This window comes from Ursus arctos, unplaced genomic scaffold (genome assembly GCF_023065955.2).
Source record: "Ursus arctos isolate Adak ecotype North America unplaced genomic scaffold, UrsArc2.0 scaffold_16, whole genome shotgun sequence".
In the NCBI taxonomy this organism is placed as follows: Eukaryota; Metazoa; Chordata; class Mammalia; order Carnivora; family Ursidae; genus Ursus; species Ursus arctos.
In genome coordinates, this window is record NW_026622830.1 from 51,152,507 (window position 1) to 51,166,384 (window position 13,878).

At 41.2% G+C, this 13,878-nt stretch overlaps 1 protein-coding gene and 1 long non-coding RNA gene across 8 annotated transcripts in view; one reads left to right on the forward strand and one right to left on the reverse strand.

Moving 5' to 3' along the window:
* LOC125281381 (dual oxidase 1-like) overlaps positions 1–13,878 on the reverse strand; it is a 273,276-nt gene that overhangs the window by 99,152 nt on the left and 160,246 nt on the right.
* LOC125281374 (uncharacterized) overlaps positions 1–13,878 on the forward strand; it is a 72,775-nt gene that overhangs the window by 52,579 nt on the left and 6,318 nt on the right. For 6 of the 7 annotated variants that reach the window (XR_008959486.1, XR_008959490.1, XR_008959484.1 and 3 more), the window contains 2 exons: positions 337–563; positions 10,567–12,133. This is a non-coding gene — a long non-coding RNA (uncharacterized LOC125281374). The remainder of the gene's footprint in view (positions 1–336; positions 564–10,566; positions 12,134–13,878) is intronic. The other variant, XR_008959485.1, reaches the window with a different exon arrangement.

Here is a 13,878-nt window from a genome sequence, read left to right on the forward strand (position 1 = left end):
TCATATGGTTTCACTCATTTGTGGAACATAAGAAGTAGGAAGATTGGTAGGAGAAGAAAGGGAAAAAGAAAGGGGGATAAACAAAAGGAATGAACCATGAGAGACTATGGACTCTGGGAAACAAACCGAGGGCTTGGGGAGGAGGGGAATGGGATAGGCTGGTGATGGGCATTAAGGAGGCACGTATTGCATGGTACACTGGGTGTTTTACGCAAGTAATGTGTCATGGAACTTTGCATCAAAAACTAGGGATGTACTGTATGGTGACTAACATAATATAATAAAAAATATTATTATTAAAAAAAAGACAAAGAAGTGGTAATGGCTTTCTTCCAGACCGTTGGTGGTGGCGTGGGGCAAGAGATGGTGGCAGAGCTGGATGGCGGCGGCCTGCAGAGCCGGAGAAAAACCATTCCAACAGCAGCACCTTGTCTGACCAAAGACTCAGCAACTCCAGCCATTGTAGCATTGAGGAAGAGCACCGCCCCGTGTATGAAATGGTGCAGCGGATTCTCTTGTCAACGCGAGGTTATGTCACCTTTGTGAACGAAGTCTTTCATCAGGTTAGTGTGTGTCTGTGTGTGTGTGTGTGTGTGTGTGTGTGTGTGTGTGTGTGATAAGTTCATGAAATTGAAGAGACTTGTTCTTGTTCTTTTGCGCATAGTCCTGCAAGAAATACTACTGATGAGTTGGGCTACATTACTGGACTGAATAATGATCCCTCTAATCCTGCTTTTAATTTGTCATGTGGAGTGTTGTGATTTTGTGTATGATTCTTTAAGATTTTGTTTTTGTAAAATTCCTACATGTGGAGGGGAAATTCTATATCTGAGCAAATCATTCCAAAAATACCCTCACGTGTCGGTAAGAAACTTGAAACCCAGAGGTAGGTGGGAAGAAAGCTCTTGCTGAATACTCATCAACCAATGAACATGGCAAAGAGGAGCCCCAGGCTGGTGTTGTCCCAAGGGCCAGAGGGAGCTCTGTGGAGGCTCTGCAGATGGTTGTACTTTCCCTGCAAACACGCATGGCATGAACGTGTGATTGAAGTATTTATGACGTAAGAGGAAAAAGTTGGGTGGGGAGGGGAATAAGGGGAAAGCAAGGGATGACGCTGGTACAGCACCCTGGTGGTGGCCACTGTGGTGAGTGAAAAGGGAGGGGAAGTACAAACAAGAAAGCAGGTGCAAGTGCGGAAGAAGATGGCAGAGAGAGACCAGAGGCCGGGCAACGATTAGCAGCCCTGAGCTACAACCGGGGCTGGCTCTGCCCCCCCAGGGGCATTGTCCGGAGACATTTTTGGTCGTCACAACTGGAGAGAGGGCAATGCTGCTGGCCTCTAGTGGGTAGTAGCCAGTGATTATCCTACAGGCATAGGACAGGGCCTGCACTAGCCCACGACAGGGAACATCAGGCCTCAAATGTTAGTCGTGCTGCTGTGGAGAAGCTCTGACAGAGGAAACAGAACCCGTGGTGCAGCGGAGAAAACAGCAGACCTGTGGTGTGGGCTGGAGCCACTGGCCACCTGCATCTTGGTACCGGTGCCCTGGGAGACAGAGCCTGGCTCTTTTGTGGGTGTGTGCATGTGATGGGGACTAGCTGTTGAGTCTGGGCACACGCACAGAAGGTGAGGCCCCTGAATGGCAGAGACCTGTGGTCCGTGGGGAGAAGGGGAGGAGCCCTGTGCACACACGTGACCGGTACATGCGCAGTATGAAGAGCTTTCCGAGGAGGGGCAAGACTTCTAGATAGCGATGAACCCTTTCACTTCTGAGACTGTCATTAAGGAAAAATCAACCAACAATGAAAGTCCCAGTGTAATCCACAGCAATCTGGAGGTGTTCACGTATTTTGTATTTTAGTGAATAAAAAGGTTGGACTTAAGAAAATATTAGTGTAATATTCTCACTCCCTGACTGTGTCTTCTCTGTCTCATTTCTTTGCCCCTGTTTTCTTTGACCCCAGATTCCAAGAATTGACCAAGTTCTGGGCTTGAGCCTCTTCTGCTGTAACTCCACGCTTGCCTCCTTCGGGCTCGGAGCCAGCAGCCATTTGGCGTGAGACTCTCACTCAAGCTTTTTGTCTGGACCTTGCTTCTTGTTTGCACACTTGCCTTTTAAAATGCCCCCTGGTGACCTTGTCTGACATTCTAGTGGTGTCTTAATGATGACGAGGCCAGAGCTGAGCTTATTTTCTTCCCTAACATCAGCTTCTCCTCATGACTTGACCACTTGTTTAACGGGGCTTGTGTTCTTGTGTGCGTATTAATTTCAGCCCTCCCGTGCTGCTCGTCTCCAGCTCCTCCAGTGAGCCATCCCTGGACAAGCCATGCAGGGGGCTTTCGCACTCCTGCTCCCTCCTTTTCCTTTGGCCGTGGTTAGCAGCATGCTCCCTGGAGCCCCGCACCTGCTGTGTCATCCCTTTCTAGCCTATACTGTATATGTCATGCTGACAAAACATTGTTTTATCATAATAGTCCAGGACTTAAAAATCTACCCTAGTCTGTCCATTAACGTTGCCCTGTTGCGTTCCTGTTGTACCCACGGAAGGTACTTGGTAACCATTTAATTTGAGTTGAAGTCAGCAAGGTCATATAATTTAGGATAGAGGTCATATTCTTTATAGAGTAAAGGACTAGATCATAGTATTTCAGGCTTTGTTGATCACACGGACTCTGTTACAGCTATTTAGCTCTGTCTTTGTAGTGAGAAAGGAGACATGGACAACACATAACGAAGAAGCGTGGCTGCGTTCCCGGGGAACTTTATTTAGGAAAGTCACTTGGCAGGCTGGATTTGGATGACAGGCCATACTTTGCAGGCCCTGATCTGTAGCAATGTTTTAAGCTCTTGGATGCCAGTGCTTACTATAAGACTAGATATGATTGACAAAGCTTGTAAATTTTGCACACGAGATAATGCTAAACTGATGTGGTTTTACCTTTATTGTGTAAACTGTTAATTTACTATATGGAAAGTTTTGTCTGCATCCATTATTGACATTGCACCGCTGGCAGAGGGTGCTCTAAATTCTGCATGCCATTTAGTCCTCACTCCAATCTAAATTCAGTTCAGAAGTAGCTTGGGCCAAGTAGGTAACTGCAGACTACTTATGACCGAACTTCTGAGACATCTTTGTGCCGTGAAGCCAAAAAACATTTTATTTACACCTTCTCATTATTCTTCATCAAATCTAATTTGAAAGCATGTATGTGAAATTTAAAATGTAAGGGTTGTGCATGTGAAAATACTAAGTAGAGATTCTTGAAGGGGCGTGGGTTTTAACATTGCATTCTATTGCCCTCTTGAGGTCAATGATGTATTATTCTTTTTTGGGGGGGCGGGATTTTTTTGTCTGTTCTTTTTTTTTTTAATTAATAATATTTTTTTTATTCTATTATGTTAGTCACCATACAGTACATCCCTAGTTTTTGATGTAAAGTTCCATGATTCATTACTTGCGTATAACACCCAGTGCACTATGCAATACGTGCCCTCCTTAATACCCATTACCAACCTATCCCATTCCCCCATCCCCCTCCCCTTTGAAGTCCTCAGTTTGTTTCCCAGAGTCCATAGTCTCTCATGTTTCATTCCCTCTTCTGTTTACCTTCCCTTTCTTCTCCTACGGATCTTCCTGCTTCTTATGTTCCATAAATGAGTGAAACCATATGATAATTGTCTTTCTCTGTATTGTTCTTTTCAGGATGGCAAAATGTGACTTGTTTCCTAGTGATTTCATTTTCAATTTTAAAGTGTTCATTGACTATTTAATATTTAGGCCTAAAGGCCATTAAAGTTTAAAATGTACATTCAGGAAGCTCGTGTTCTCAGTGAAGGAGGTAAGATGTGTGTGTATGCACCAGAGAACAGTGCATGATGGAAGAAGGTCAGATGTCCATGGGTGTGGTGTCGAAATAAATGCTGACAAGGGGCCCCGAGCGCAGAGAGGCTCGTGACAGGGGCTAACTGTGCAAGTCTCCTTGGCCTGGATGGTTCGGTAGGTTGCAGGCAGTGGAAATAGATGGTAAATGAGGGGAGATGAGGTTCAGTGGTGCTCAGGGCAGCCTCAGTTTACTGCTGCCCCCAGCAGGCAGGCTAACAGTGAGTGGTAGAAGCTTCAGGTGGGGCAGTTCTGGTCTCGGGGTCACTCCGCTGGAAACTTGTCTTCTTACCAGTGTTTTTCTTACCTGTTGTGACCATTTGTAGGTCATGAAATCACTTATCAAAAGCCAGTCTTTTGGGGCATTTGGGTGGCTCAGATGGGTAAGCGTCTGCCTTCAGCTCAGGTCATGATCTCCAGGTCCTGGGATCAAGCCCCACACTGGGCTCCCAGCTCAGCGAGGAGTCTGCTTCTCCCTCTCTCTCTCTCCCCCTGCTTGTGCTCTGTCTCTCTCTCCCAGATGAATAAATACAATCTTTAAAAAAAAGGCCAGTATTGTTTTAAAATAATGGAATAGAAGAGAATAGGATGGACTGAAACATTTCAGAGTACCCTGCATATTCTAAGGATTAGTATTTCTTTGTAAACCTTCTAAAACAACATTTATTATCCAAATGCATATATGCTTCTGTAAAATGTCTTACTTAGGTAATGGGTCTGAAAAGTTCAAAGCACTGCTCTAAAGGTTATTTGTCGATTATGTTGTTTTGTTGGTGTTGGTTTTGTTTTAAAAAATAACTTTATTTTTAAAAAAGTGAATATTCATTAGACAAATAGAGTCCCAAGCCAATCACTCAAAATACTGCCATTAAGCAACCCCTGTTGATGTTTGCAGAGTATCATTCCAGGTATTCCTGCATGTGTCTATTTGACTGCTGGCCTGGCTAGCTAGAGAAGCAAATAAGAGCCTGGCAGAGAGGAGATGGGTAAGGCAGGATATAAACAGAGAGCAGCCTGGCAGACAGACAGGAAGGCTTACAGAGGAGCTGATGGACGTAAACAAACTGGCAGGCAGGCATAGAAGATGAGACAGGTAGGTGTAGACAGGCCAGCTGGCAGAGGTGGAAGTGAGCAGGGAGGTGTAGATGGACAGGTGCGTAGGTGCAGACAGACAGGCAGACAGAGAATTTGGCAGGCAGTTAAAGATGGACAGGGGCGCCTGGGTGGCACAGCGGTTAAGCGTCTGCCTTCAGCTCAGGGCGTGATCCCGACATTATGGGATCGAGCCCCACATCAGGCTCCTCTGCTATGAGCCTGCTTCTTCCTCTCCCACTCCCCCTGCTTGTGTTCCCTCTCTCACTGGCTGTCTCTCTCTGTCAAATAAATAAATAAAATCTTTAAAAAAAAAAAAAAGATGGACACGCAGGCAGCCAGCCATGGATGGGTGAAGGTAAAACCAGACAGAGGTTGACTGAGGTAAAGGCAGAGACAATGGGAGGGTATGTGGAGGCACCGGGGTGGGGGTGAAGGATTGACAGGTAACTTTATGACAATGGAATCTTAATTCTTAATGATGCTTTTGTGCGTTTTTAATGAAGAGCTCTGAATTTTATTTTATTTGAATTTGACAGCAGAAAAAATAAAGAGAAACAGAATTGTAGAAATTCAAATAAACATTTCCTTTAACACAAGAAATATTAATTACCAAAATATTTATCTATAATGAGAAGATTAAAATCACATTAAGGTGGTGGCATCAGTTTTTATCCCCGTGGTGTAATTTTAGATAGCACTTATTGATTTCTTAAGAAATCTGAAGAAATTATCAGCCTGGTATTTTCTTCAGCCTCCTGTTCCCATCCACTTATTTCATTATATTATCAATTGTGAGCCTGAATTTACTATTATTTGCAGTCAGTTTTGGAATTCTGATGTGCAGAGTTGTTCAGTCTTGGTTCTGAATTTAGCTACACTCTCCTCCTGGTGTCCTGAGTCCTAACATGCTTGCTTTGATGCACTTCTTGGATGGCCTTGTTTTGTCATTGAGTGGGTGTTTTCAAGAAGGTGTCTTGAGGCTCTAGTCCCTGAGTTCGTTTGTGATGAGGAATGTTTCCCTTTTGCTTTTCCACATGAAAAACAGTTTAACTGGGTATAATAATTTCAGATCACCCTTTCTTCCAATTAGGAATTTTCAAGTCAAAACTTTCCTAGAATTTTCAGTATGAATACCTTCAACATGTTTAAAGTAATAAAAGACAACTTGGAAATGTTTCCAGGAAACAAGAAATTATAACAAACGACTAAGCAGATTTGAATAATAAGGAAATAGAACTCCTAGAGATGAAAAAAAAAAGTAATAATTGAAATAGTAAAGGAAAACCTTAGTGGGTGAGTTTAGTAGCAGGTTAGGTACAGCTGAGGACTGAATAAACAGAATGACAGACCTGAAGAAATTATCCCAACTGTCCCCCAGAGAGACAAAGATGAAAAATACGAGAGGTCGAGACATGGAGAATACGGTGAGAAGGTAGGAAGCGTGTGTTCCATTCTTCTCTATCCTTATTTTTTTGATCTGCTGTTCTGCAAGTTACTGAGAATATCCTACTATAACTGTGGATTGGTCTATTTTTTTTCAAAGTCTATCAGTATTTGCTATACACACACACACACACACACACACACATATATATTTGAGGCAAAATTATTAGTTTCAGTATGGATTCACAAATGTCATATGTTTCTTTGAACTGATTCTTTCATCAGGAAGAATTTTTTCTCTTTATTAATACTTTTTTTTCCTTTTTGGCCTCAAAGTCAGTCTTGCCTATTCTTAATATAGCTCTACCAGTTTTCTTTTGGTTAGTGTTTGCATGGTGTATCTCTCTCTTTTTACTTTCAACCTCTCTACATCCAGATGTTTTTGGCGTCCCCTTATAAATGGCAAATGGTCTTTTAATACTTATTAAAATCGAACCTTATAATTTCTATCTTTTGATTGGAGCATTGTTCCCTTTACAGTTGACATAACAACTACTGTAATGGTGTATAAGTTCACTATCTTACTTTCTGCTCTCTAATTGTATTGCTGATTGTATTGAATTCTCTCAGGCTGGTTGTTTTTAGCATCCCGTTTTTCTCTTCAAGCTTAGTGTTTTTACACTCATTTGTAATATTTTATTGTTTGCATCCCTAACTTAAAATCTAGCATTAATTTCAACTTTTACCCTGTAAGTATGCACTCCAGTTCCATTTATTCCTTCTCAGTTCATATGCCCCTGCTATGTACAGATTTGCCTCAACTCACAATGCAGTTCTGTCCCGATAAAGCCATCAGAAGTTGAACATAGAGTAAGTCAGAAATGCATTTAATACACCTACCCTACCGAACATCATAGCTAAGCCTCACCGACCCTGAGCATGCTCAGAACATTTACTTTAGCCTACAAGTTGGGCGATCTCATCTAACACAAAGCCTTGCTTATAATAAAGTGTTAAATATCTCATGGAATTTATTGGATACCATACTAGAAGTGAAAAAGAGAATGGTTATATGGGTACAAAACGGTAGTAAGTGTATCAGGTGTTTATCCTTGCGATCCCAGGGCTGACTGAGAGCTGTAGCCACTGCCACCGCCCAGCGCCACAAGAGAGTGTCATACTACATATCCCTAGCCCAGGAAAAGATCAAAATTCAAAGTACAGTTTCTACTGACTATGCGTGACTTTCGCACTGTCATAACGTTGAAAACTTCTGAGTTGAACTGTCCTAAGTTGAGGACCATCTGTATTTGAATTCCATATTATGAATATATTATTTATATGTATACACATATATTATCTCTTTCATATTTATTATTTTACCCAGTTTTATTCTTTTATATATATATATTCATATATATATATTTTATCCAATTAGAGTTATCCAAATAATTACCTGTTTATTGCACTTTCATCTCTTCCTAAATCTCTGATCCAGAATTATTTTCCTTCTGCCTAAAGAATAACTTTTAGTATTTCCCTTAGGTCAGATCTCCTGGTAAAAGTTTTTCTCATTTCTGTATCTGAAAATTTCTCTATTTTGCTTTTGGTTTTGAAGTGCAGTTTTTCTGGATATTGAATTCTACCCGGGCAGCTGTTCTCTCTTTGCACATTGAATATTTGTTGCATTGTCTTTGAGAAGTCATGTGAGGTCACGTGGTAGCTCCTTTGGAGGAAATGTCTCTTTTTTCCTCTGGAAGCTTGTAAGATTTTCTGATTGTTCTTGGTTTTCAGCACTTTTACTGTAAGGTACTCTGTATTTACCCTGCTTGTTTGTGATTCTTGAGTCTGTGGATTGACATCTTTTACCAATTTTGGCAAAATTCTCGGGCATTCTCTCCTCAAATATCATATCTGCCCTCTTTTGCTAATCTTCTTTCCTTGTGCCTCTGCAGCCAAGTATAGGAGCAGCTTTTCATTGTGTTCTCTCTCTTGCCTTCCTTTCTGAGTAGGCCGTCCTTTCGTCTCACCGTGCTTCACTCTGGGTGTTTCCTTTGGTTTTTTCATCCTGTTTTCAGCTATGTCCATTCTGTTGTCAATCCATACCCACTGAGTTTTTCATTTTGGTTATTTTATTTTTCAATTCCATTTCCATTTCTTTTTGAAACTTTCTTTATCCTGATCTCCTATGTCTTTAAAGTATTGTCTGGTTTTTATTGTGGTGTTGTTAATGTTGACTTCTTTTCTCATATTTCTGATTTTTAATGAATATGCTACGTATCATATTAACCAGACAGTTTGTACAAATCATTTGGGTTTTACTGTGACCTTATTTTCCTACAGAGAACGTTTCTCTTTGCTTCTTACGAGGAGGATAACATGATATACCTTTGATTTTGGATTTGGATTACCTCATTGTCTACATTTGTCCAAACTCATCACATGGTTCACTTAACATTTGTGCATTTCCTGATTTATAAATTTTATGTAAAGTACCATAAAGAAATTTTGAACTGTAAGGAAGTGATATGCATGTTGAAATGTTTAGGGGTGAAATGTACTGATGTTTGCAGATTTCTTTGCAATGCATCAAAAATAAAATGGGTTGAAAGAAGGATAAATAGGGGTGGGTTGATAGGTATGTGGTAAGAAAATCTAGCAAATGCTAATGGTAGAATCTAGGCGGCAGTACATGGTATTCACTTTAAAGTATTTCTACTTTATTGTATGTGTGAAAATATTTGTAATACAATTTGGAACAACATTAGACTGGGACAACATTGTACTTTGTCATATTCTTCTTTGTCTTTGTTGATTGTTCTTGAGATACAAGTCAGAATATTTGTTACATTGATATGTTACCTTCTTGTTATAACACAGACTCCTCTATTCTGGAATTTGATATGACATCAATGGAAATATATATATTGCATGAATCCTTGTTACACTAAAGTCTGCCTGTCATTGGATCCTGTAGCGTGAACATTAAGGACAGTATGAAATCTCTGAATCTTGAGATTTCAAGACCTAGAATCATCGCTAACTTACTTTGTAACCTTGGGAAAATATCTCATGTGTTCTGAGCCTCAGCTTAATTTTTCATCTATGGAATGAAAACACTTCTGTAGTATTGAGTTCCTCTCTTTGTGTTTACCCCTCAGTCAGAAATATTCCTTAGAGCTAATACTCAAAAGGCAAATACATTTCTCCTTTACCGTTTTGTTTATATGTTTGGAATCTTACATTAAATCAGAAGTCTTACATGCATATGTGTAAAGAGAGTCTGTAATGTTCAAAAGTTCATGGGGTGCTCTGTGGCTCAGTCAGCTAAAGTCTGACTCTTGGTTTTGGCTCAGGCAGTGATCTCAGCATCATGGTATTGAGCCCCATGTCAGGCTCTGTGCTCAGTGCTGGAGTCTGCTTGCTCTCTCCCTCATCCTCTGCCCTTCCCCTGCTGGGCACATGCTCTCTCTCTCTCTCTCTCTCTCTCTCAAATAAATGTGAGAAATCGGAAAAAAGAAAGTTCACATCAATGTGCACAGTGCTACAGCTGGCCAGAGGCTCTCTTTCATGTGTTTTCTGCGAGCCGCATTCACTAGCATACCAGTGAGTACAGACACCTGAGTACAGTCTTGACTCATTGGTATGCTGGTGAATGTGGGCTCCCAGAAAGGGATGGTAAGGTGGAAGGGAGGGGCGAAAAAGAAGGAAGGAAGAGAAAGACAAAGGGGAAGAAAAAAGAAAGGCTCCAATTATTAGCATTTGCCAACTTCTGTGGTGTAAATAATCCTTCTGTCACCAGCATGACATCCCTGCACATGGAGTTAGGCGGAGGAGTGACAGTTGGCTGCAGCTGGCTGCAGTAGTCTGTCTGTTGTCTTATACTCAATTTCTAATTCATTGGGTTGTATAACTGTTATGGTTTATATAGCCACTTAAAGTATCTGTGTAGGCGTGCATGTTGGCTATTTTTGTGAAAAAAATATTCAGAATACAGAAGTTATTTTTAAATTGCATGACATTTTCTGGCCCAATTGAAAATGCCTTTTCTCTTCAGCAAGTTTGGTGTGCACAAAAATATCTGGCTCCGTATGTTTCAGAGGAAAGTCTGAACTTGGTGGTGGTGATTAGAAATGTCTGTTATGCGTCTGTTACAGTGATCTGAGCAGGTGTGGAGTTAAAGGGAGTCTTCTCTTTTTATTTTAGGCATTTTTGTTGCCTTCCTGTGACATCGCTGTAACAAGGAAGGTAGTTCCAGTGTACAGAAAGTGGATTCTCCAGGACAAACCTGTGTTCATGGAAGAACCAGATAAAAAAGAAGCTGCCCTAGAAGATGCTGAAAAATTAGGATTTTCAGAGACTGACAGCAAAGAGGTAATACGTTGTCGCTTGTTTCAGCTGGGAGTACACGTATTTTAGCAAAGTCTACCCGATCGGGCGAGGGTGCCAGTCAGTGGGGCACAGGCCGGCGGGGCTCTTTTATCGTAGTTGCTTCTCTCCAGTTGCTGAGTTCCGTGAGGACCTGCTTCAGTGAGGCTGCTTCTGGGCTGTCTTCAGGATCATTGGTCACCTCCTTCCCCTCAGGCTAGGTCCGGCTGTGCATGGCAGCTTTGTCATTCACTGTGGCGGCAGAGTTGTTTTATGAACCATTGTATGTTCACACGTCTGCGTGTGAGACTAAAAATGTCACTGCCGTATTGGTATTGACATGTTTAAACAAATAGCATTTGAGAAACTAAATTTAGAATGTTTTGGCAGTCTTGTCTTGTGCAGTGGCCTGCCCAGAGCAGCCGAAAGGACTAACCCAATAATGAGTGCTATCTCTTCTCTTAAGAAGCCTCACTTCAGGGCTGGGTGCTGTCCTCAGAGTGAGTGCTGCTGGAATGGAACTTTTCGTCCTGGTTAGGTAAAGCTAGAGGCTGGATAAACCTAAAACGACACAGTGGGATCTCTTCCTGAAACAAAATATCTGTCATATTTCTATTTCTGGCATGCTGTTTTGAAACTAGTCTGAGAAATTATTTTTTTTAAGATTTTTATTTATTTATGTGACAGAGAGACAGCCAGCGAGAGAGGGAACATAGCAGGGGAGTGTGAGAAGAAGAAGCAGGCTCCCAGCGGAGGAGCCCGATGTGGGACTCGATCCCGGAACACCGGGATCACGCCCTGAACCGAAGGCAGACGCTTAAGCACTGTGCTACCCAGGCGCCCCTGAGAAATTATTTCTAAAAGTGGGTGTTGCAGCAATTAACAACAAACATTTAAGACTATTTGTAATCAAAGGCATATCACTTTTAAATATCTGTATTAATTCCATAATTTTTGATTTTTTAATATTGGTGAAATCATTTTAATAACTGGTCATGAGGTCAAAATGAATAGATAAGCAAATGGAATTTATCACACATTTTAAAGGTCTGTTTTAGAGACTCATTCAGTCACTGGACCTGCGTTTATTTCTTCAGCACATACTAAACACTAGGCACTGTTTGAGGTGCTGGAGGTGGTGAACAAAATGGAAAAAAGACTCGCCCTTCTAAAACCTCTATTCTCATGAATTTTGGTGAGTGTAAGGAATTAAATATGTGAACATGTACTTCTTCCCCCTCCGTTAACTGGTTTTTATCTTCTAAAGACCTCATCTGACGGTTCTCGTCATAAGCGATCTTCCAGTTGGGGACGAACATACTCCTTCACGAGTGCAGTGAGCAGAGGATGTGTGACGCAAGAAGAAAATAAGAACGGGAAAGCCAGGGCCCAGGCTATGCTGCAGGTACGTGGCTGCCCGGAAACATAAAGACCTCTGGTTTGAGTCCATTTGAACATTTTGTTTATTGTGATAGCATCATTAAAGTACGGGGATATTTGTATCTACCTGTCAGTAAACAGCTCTTAAGTTCTCATTCTGAGTTTTCTTCCTGACCGCTCATCTTCAGTTTGTAAAGATTCTTTTCTAGTCGAAGGAGACCTATGAGCTGGTTGCAGTTTTTGAGAGGGATTATTACGCAGTGAATGTGAAATGACTGAGATCTAAATCTTAAAAATCATGTCCTGAACACATATGGGGAGTTAGTCCGTCATCTGGACTCTAATTTGCAAGACAAGCATGGTGATTCTATAATCCCATAAAGAATATTCTTCTTAAAAATTGCCTGTTTGATGATAAATGCTCTACTTTTTAAATCTTTATCTGTATGAGTATTTAAATAGAACCAGTGCCATTTGGGAACATTGGAAAGAACAACTTTGGCTGATCACTTAATCTTCCCAGACCTCAGGATTTTACCTCAAAAATGGGGATTGGGAGATTGATTACCTCTTGGCTCCCATCTAGGTGGAAGGTTGTTAGGTCTCTAAGTGAAAACACAGAATGCCTCTTTTTCCCCTGCTCCCTGGCGCCCACCTTCTACCCCATATCCACCTGAGGTAGCATAGGCATAGCTTGCCTGTTGCCCAATTTTCAATGACATGCTTTTGTCATCCATCTCTCAGTAGGATTCCTTGTCATGGTATCCTTTTTGCTTTCAGGTTCATTAGCAGTTTAATACTCCGTAACTATTGAATCTTCTCATTTTTCAGTGAAAATCAGCAAATAATTTGAAATCAACTTGAAACAAAATGAAGATGATTTTACTTGAGTAGCTTCAAAGAACTCCGGTGCCAGTTGTTAGGAAAATCTGTGCCCTCACCAGAGAAGTGCATGCCGGAGTCCCTAGCCTGTGTCCCTTGGTATTCCTTGTCCTCCAAGTGGATTGCCATATGCCATCCTCAGCCATCCCACTGCCAGTATCTCCCTAGGTTCAGGAGAGTGTTAATTTGTTTTCTGAAAGGATGAGTTACATCAACTTGGCCAAACCAAGAAAAAATATTTTCCACTTGATTGTAGCACAACAGTGTTCAAAAATGTTTAGTTTGGATTCTAATAGCTGTGTTTGTTCTCTTTGTATCCAGTATCTTTGGTCCTTTCCTTGGTTCATTAGGAAAAAGTGGCCAAGTACAGGTTGAATAAGCTAGTACTCTTCTCCAGTTGCTGTTGAGAGGTACAATTTGGACGTATTAATTTTTTTTTAATTTTTACCTTAACCAGTACTGACATGGTAGTAAGAAAGATTCATGGAGTTGGCATTTTGATCTTTTTTAAAAAAGAAAATGAGCGGAGAATATAATATATGAAGACTCCTCACTTTTACTTGGGAGTATGCAAAGTTTCCAATTCACATCAAGAAACAAAATACCTTGAGTGAAAGATCTGTCTTGCAGCAGATCGTCTATGCCATACGTCTTCCAAAAACATGGCCGCGAGGGGCAGCTGGGTGGCTCAGTCGGTTAAGCCTCCGACTCTTGATCTCTCAGCTCAGGTCTTGATCTCAGTCAGAGTAGTAAAAAAATAAAGTGGCCACTAAAATTATACTACCACTGCTATAGTTGGTTAGTCAAAAAGTTCTTTGTTTTCCTTTTTCCCACTTGAAATCTAGGAAAGTCTTCACAATTGCTGTTATCATCTGTTACCAATTATTA